This window comes from Octodon degus, unplaced genomic scaffold (genome assembly GCF_000260255.1).
Source record: "Octodon degus isolate 3935 unplaced genomic scaffold, OctDeg1.0 scaffold00046, whole genome shotgun sequence".
Classification (NCBI taxonomy): domain Eukaryota; kingdom Metazoa; phylum Chordata; class Mammalia; order Rodentia; family Octodontidae; genus Octodon; species Octodon degus.
The window spans coordinates 7510588-7517048 of NW_004524622.1; the positions used below are offsets into that span (position 1 = coordinate 7510588).

Here is a 6461-nt window from a genome sequence, read left to right on the forward strand (position 1 = left end):
CGCTTGGCTGCTTCCCACTGCGTGCCTTGTTGCTGTTTCATTTATGCTCTTTTTGCTGTGTTGTTACTGCTCGTGAGGCAGGGCCTCCCTGTGTAGCCCAGCCTGACCCTCATCGTGCGGCGTTTCCTCCTGCTTCTGCCTCCTGAGTGTGGGATTTCTGATGTGTGCAGCATGCCTGGCCCTTTATGCTATTTAGAGAAAAGTAACTCAAGCCCTTGACAGTGGCTAGGACCACATGCTGCTTCTCAGAATTCTAGAAGCCTTTGTTGGGGTGGAGGATTAAGATCCATTATGAATGATTGGCTTTCTGTCACCTGTGCTGTGTGAACTTACGCTTGTGGTTCCCAGAGAGGCCCAAGGAAAGTTCCTCTGCGTTGTGAGAGGGCTTGGTGTTCTGCTGTGCTCTAGATGTTCATACTCCAAAGTTTATTTTCCAATGTGTTTCATGCGCAGCATCATTGTGTGGTGGTCTGCCCAGGGACACACTGCACGCTGGCCCAGGAGACTGGGGCGCAGGTGGGGGGGGGGAGCTGGTCTGAGTGCTGGTGCCTTTCCTTGGAGGAGGGATTACAGGCACATGCCACCACGCCCAGTCTCTCCAGACATAGTTTTCCTAAGTTCCCTAAACTGACCCCACATTTTCAATCCTCCTGCCTAAATTGTCTGAACCACTGCACCTGGCATTTTTCTCGTTTTCTACTTTTCCATAGCAGTAAGGGGGTTATTCAAAATGACTAATTCCATTACTACTGGAAATGAAATTTTGGTGGGATTTTTAAATTTGTCGTGGTGCTAAGGATCTAGCATGTAGAGAAAGCGCTAAATCACATCCAACCCCAACCTATGGTGTTCTCTTCTGTGTTTTGTGTCTTTTTTTTTTTGAGACAGGGCCTCACTATGCAGTTTTGGTTGGGCTTGCTCACTTGCAGTCCATGCTGATCTCAACTGGTAATGATCCTCCTGTCTCAGCCCCCCAAGTGCTGGGTTCACAGGCATGTACCACCACACCTGGCCTCAGTTACTCCTGCTTACTGTCCATTAAACTTGCTGTCTGTCACCTTCATCTTAGGGTGAGATCATCAAATCCTTGAGTGCAGGGTTGGAAATAGGTGGCCCCAGCAACTGGGGTAAAGAGCCTTGCAGTGTCCTGCCAGCATTGTTTACAGCTCCTGGGTGTGACATTCAGAGTCAGGGTGGGCTCCAGTCACAGTCATTAACTCTGACAATGTTATAGGCAGCTATGTTGTTTAGAAATATTGTAGGCAGTCAGACGGGGCTGGGCCCTGGAGAGGTCAACGCAGAGGCAGCTGTGGCTGGAGGCCAATTCACTGAAGGCCAGGATTCAGTAAAAGAGGAGCTGTCACCCATAGACTTCCCTTAGGGATGAACAGCAGTGATTGATATTCTAAATAGACACCAATCACCTTGGGTGGGGGGCCCAAACCTCCTTAACCTACTCCTTCCAGGAAAGTCCTTGTCCCACCCATGTGTGCTTGCTACATGATTTTTTGGAGTCCCCATTTAATCAATATTACCCAAGAGTCCATATTCAAAATTCCGCCAAAAAAACCCCACAAAAAACAAAAAACAACCTTATAAATTGACCGTAGTTTTGTAGTTTCTCAATGGATCAATGTTACCTAAGTGACTATATTTGTAATCTTGTTGATTTTGGTTCTATCCAACTTTAGACCTGTCTCACTGCTTGGTTTTGCTCTATAAACAACTGCTCTGAGAAGCGAGGGTCTCTAGCAACCCCCTTCAGACCCTTTCAATCTCTTAGAAGCTTTTCTTTCTCTCAGTAAATACTTCTTACTCTTAACCTATTGTTCTAGAATTCATTCTTCAATTTTATTTTATTTTATTTTTTCGGAACCAGGGATTGAACTCAGGCCCTTGCGCTTGCCAGGCCAGCGCTTATTCTACTGAGCCATCTCCCTGGCCCCCTCATTCTTCAATTTTAGAAAACATAAACTTGAGTATCAGACTGCATAGCAGGCTAGGAGTTTTTTTTTTTTTTTTTTTTTCTCAAGCCCTTGCACTTGCCAGGCAAATGCTTATTCTACTGAGCTATCTCCTCCTCAGCCCTAAGAATTCTTTTCCTTTTTTTTTTTTTTTTTTTTTTTTTGCGGAATCAGGGATTGAACTCAGGCCCTTGTGCTTGCCAGGGAAGCGCTTATTCCACTGAGCCATCTCCCTGGCCCCACTCTTTTCCATATATTATTTAGAGATCCTATATCATCCTTATATCAAGAGTGAACATTGGTTTTTCTTCTTTTTTTTTAACTTCTTATATATTTAGTACAGGATCTTCAAGGTCTCACTATGTAGATTGGAAGTGTAGTGATTCTCCTGTTTTCAACCTCCCTGCTCAATCACAATCTCAACGTGCTCTGGGGCAGGGCTGCAGGGCAGGCTGGGGATTGAACCCGGCCACTGCCCTCTGCGCTTTAGTCCACTGGGCTATCTGGCAGGCCCTGCACACTGGGTTTCTTTACTTTTACAGAGCCCTGAACAGAGACTTCCTGTAATTTCTTAGGTTGCTGGTTGTCTTCAGTGTGTGGCTTCCAGAGAGTCTCCAATAGTAAAATTACTGCCTTCAGGGCCTGGGACACTTGATGTCTCCAGTGCAGACACACAGGCCCCTTGCCCTGTGAGCCTAATTGACTTTACGGATGCAAGTAGTATAAGCATCACACAGATTTATTTGACTTTTTTTTTTTGGCAGATAGGCAAGTGCTTATTCTACTTAGCCATCTCCCTGGCCCCTGACATATTGTTAAGTGAGTGCTTTCATAAGCCTTGAACAATGGACTGAGTGGTGGTGCACACCTGTAATCCCATCCCAGAGAAGGCTCAGGCAGGAGGATTACAGACCCTGTCTTTAAATTAAAAAAAAAAAAAAAAAAGGAAAAAAGTATTGTTGCAGGGGCTGGTGAGATGGCTCAGTGGTCTAAAGCACCTACTTAGAACAAGCTTAGCAAAGCACAGGGACCGTGGTTCGATCCCCCAGCACCACATGCCAGCCAGCCCTGCCCCCAGGTGGGCTGAGCTGGCCACACACACACACACAATAAATAAATAAATAAACGTTTGTTTAAAAAAATTTTTTTGTTTAAAAAAAAAAAGTATTGTTGCTATTCCTGGGCACATACCTGTAAGCCCAGCTACTCAGGAGCCTGAGGCAGGAAAATAACATGTTTGAGGCTAGCATGGACAACGTACAAGGCTATTATCTCATTTTTTTTTTTTTTCTTTAAAGAGCTGGGATATAGCTTAGTATGAATTTCAACTCCCAGGATAACATGAATGAATCACTCATACATTCCAGGGAGGCATCATCTGTAATGGAAACGCAAGGGGCCACGAGCAGTGCTGGCTCTCCTGTGTGTGCGGCTGATGGGAACTGGAATGGCACGGGTGCTAAGAGTGTAGTTTGGAAGGGGAAGAAAGTGAGTCTTGAGCTGGGTGTGGCAGTGTGCACCTGTGAGCGCAGCATCCTGGCGCTGGGTTCAGTTCCCAGGAGCAGCAGCAGCAGCCTCTGGGAGGGGTGCTGCACTTCCATAATCCCAGCACTCTGGGTGACCGAGGCAGGAGGATTGCAAATTCAAGCCCAGCTAGGTGACTCAGTGACTTAAGCTCTGTCTGAAAATAAAAAAAAAAAAACTGACAAGGTCTGAGGGTGTAGCCTATTGCAGCCTATTGCAGAAGCCGTGGGTTCAAAGCCCCAGTACCACACAGACAACAGGTGAGCATGGCACAGGCCTGTTGTCCTGGGACTCCGTGAGGCTGAGGCAGGAGACAAAAAGTAAATGCAGACACAAGGAAAAGAAAACTCAGCAGAGGGTGACAAAGGTGAATGAGGAGTTTTTACTTAACACTAGGGTTGAGCTAGTGTTTGAGAGGCTGAAGGAGCTCCAAAAATGAGCAATAGTGAAAGTTATACAACATGGTAAATGTACTTACTGCCACTGAATTATATGCTGAAACAGTTAAAATGGTAAATTTTGGTTGATATGTGATGTGCCGTACCACCCATGTCAAGCTGGACATGGTGATATGTAACTAAGGCAGGAGGAGGAGGTAGTGAGTTCAAGGCCAGCTTAGAATACATAGTGAGACCCTATTGCAAAAACAAAAAACACAAGCCTTATTGTACTTGGCCTGTTCATGTCTTTTTTTGGTTTAGCATTTGATTTTTAATTAGTGCCTGTTTGCAGTGCTCTTGAGCCCATTGTGCTCCAGAAGCTGGCACCTGTCCACAAGGTCCCAGTGTCACCTCTGACACCCCCCATCCCTGCAGTGGATAGTCCTAGGGGATCCTCTTAGCAGGGGCTCAGTGTGTTTGCACTGGTGGATGTATTTAGGTCGAATTCCATTGGTTTTGCAAAGAGTTGAGAACACTATACCCAGTAGGTTTTTTTTTTTTTTTTTTTTTTTTATTCCTCACATGAATTTATTAAAATTTTTGCCCAGCACTTTGGAGGCTGAGGCAGGATGATCAGTGAAAGTTTGAGCCAGCCTAGACTATATGGTGAAATCAAGGCAGCCTCAGTACACAGCAAGATCTCATCCCAAGAAACCAAGAAAAGGGCTGGGGCCACTGTTCAGCAGCACAGCACCTACCTGGGAATCCCGAGTTTATGAGCTTGATTCCTGGTACCAAAGAAAACAGAAAAAGAAACCAAAACAAGAAAAAAGAAAGAGGGGCCTGGGAGATGGCTCAGTAGAATAAACGCTTGCCTGGCAAGTGCAAGGGCCTGAGTTCAATCCCCAGTTTCACCAAAAAAAAAAAAAAAGAAAAAAAGAAAGAAAGAAAGAAAAAAAAGAAAGAAAAAGAAAAGAAAAAAGAAAGAAAGAAATTCTGGCTGTGGGTAGGTGGGAGAAAAGTCAAGTGAGGACCAGGCTAGGCTGGCAGCAGTAAAGTGCCCTGCCTAGCATGCACATAGCCCTGGGCTTCAACCTTAGCACAGAGAAGGAACCCAAAAGCCACAGCAGGAAGCCTGGCCACTGGCTTCCTGAGCCCTCCAAGGAAGCTTGTCTCTGCCTATGGGAATCTGTTTGGGACCCAAGTGCAAGTGGAAAACCCATGTCTGGCTGAGCAGCCAGGCTCCAAATGTGGAGCTGGGCCAGCTTCCTGGATCCTGACAGCTGTCTGGGTGGCAGGGATGGGACTGGGATGGCCTCTGTCAGGACTGCTGTTGGGCAGTGACCTTGAGATCTAGCAATGGCCCTGGTCCTTTGCTGCTGCTGTGGACGCAATGCCAGGGGTTAAGGGGAGGGAGACTCCTATCTTGCTTTTCCCAGGGGCTGCCCAGCCACTGAGCCTGCCACCTACATGAGCCGCCCCCAGGAGAGGGTGGCTCTGGCTGTCTGCCAAGCTGGGGCATAGACAGTCTGCACATGGGGACCCCTTAGGTGACTCTGGTGGCTGATGGAGGCATGAGTGTGGAAGGTGGATTTTGCCTCTGGCCAGGCAGGGATTTCTCTGTGGAATGAAAGGCATGGGAAATGTCCCCAGCAAGACAGAAATCCCTTGTCTCTTGCCACTTGGTGGCAAGTGTATTTTGAAAACTCCACCCCTTCTTGTCCTCAGCCTGTCCTTTCCTCGTAAGTGGCTTTATTGTTATTTTCTAATCCACCTTTGCCACTGGACATTTATTGACAGAAGTCAAATCGCTGTTTCTGGGCAGAGCCCTGCCGCAGAGAGGTGTGGTTCGGACGAATGAGATGAGCAGCCCAACAGCGGAGCCTCCCTGTCCTCATATAACCTCTCTGCCTTAAATATCGCCAATATTTCGCCTTGCCTTATAAAGTAAAAATGCACAATACCTTCCAGAGTTTCAGCGAGCCCCAAGGCCCCCCTGGGCTCCGAGGCAGCTCCTGTGAGGTGCAGGCGGCGCAGCGTCCCCTCCCCCAGGCGGACCTGCCCTGGCTGCCACCCAGAGGTGACTGATCAGGGAGACTCCGCCATCGATCTGGCCGCCACCTGGGGGATTGGCGTGCATTGTTTTGGCTGCAGCCTCCTGTGATTTCGCCACGACCAGATCCTCTGTGGAGAACTCCATGTCACAGCTTGGGGCTGCCTGCGTCCTGTGGCGAGAGCCAGCCGCACAGGAGATCCTTTGTCTAGGAAGGGCCAGGCTGAGAAGATCACTTTGGAGTTGCTAAGCTCTGCATTGCCATTGGCTGCACCGCGTAGGGCTGTTTTTGCAAAAGGCATGCCCAGCACGTCGACAGCGCTGGCAGGCCGGGGCTGCCTTCAAACACCATGATAATAACACCAAGAGCAGTTTGCAGATCTGCTCCACTGACGAGGCTTCCTCTGCAGAAGCAAGATGGCTACCTCGTGGGCTTCGCCGTGAAGAATGCAGAGGCTAATTGAGGCAGACTTTAAGGGAAAGCAGGGTGTTTCCCTCCTTCATCTTGATGCAAGGTTTTTTTTTTTTTTTTTTTTTTTT

General features: G+C 47.7%; 1 protein-coding gene across 1 annotated transcript in view; it reads left to right on the plus strand.

Annotated features, from left to right (window-relative positions):
• The window catches only part of Tet1 (tet methylcytosine dioxygenase 1), a 114627-nt gene that overhangs the window by 16643 nt on the left and 91523 nt on the right, over window positions 1-6461 (plus strand). The window lies entirely within an intron of this gene.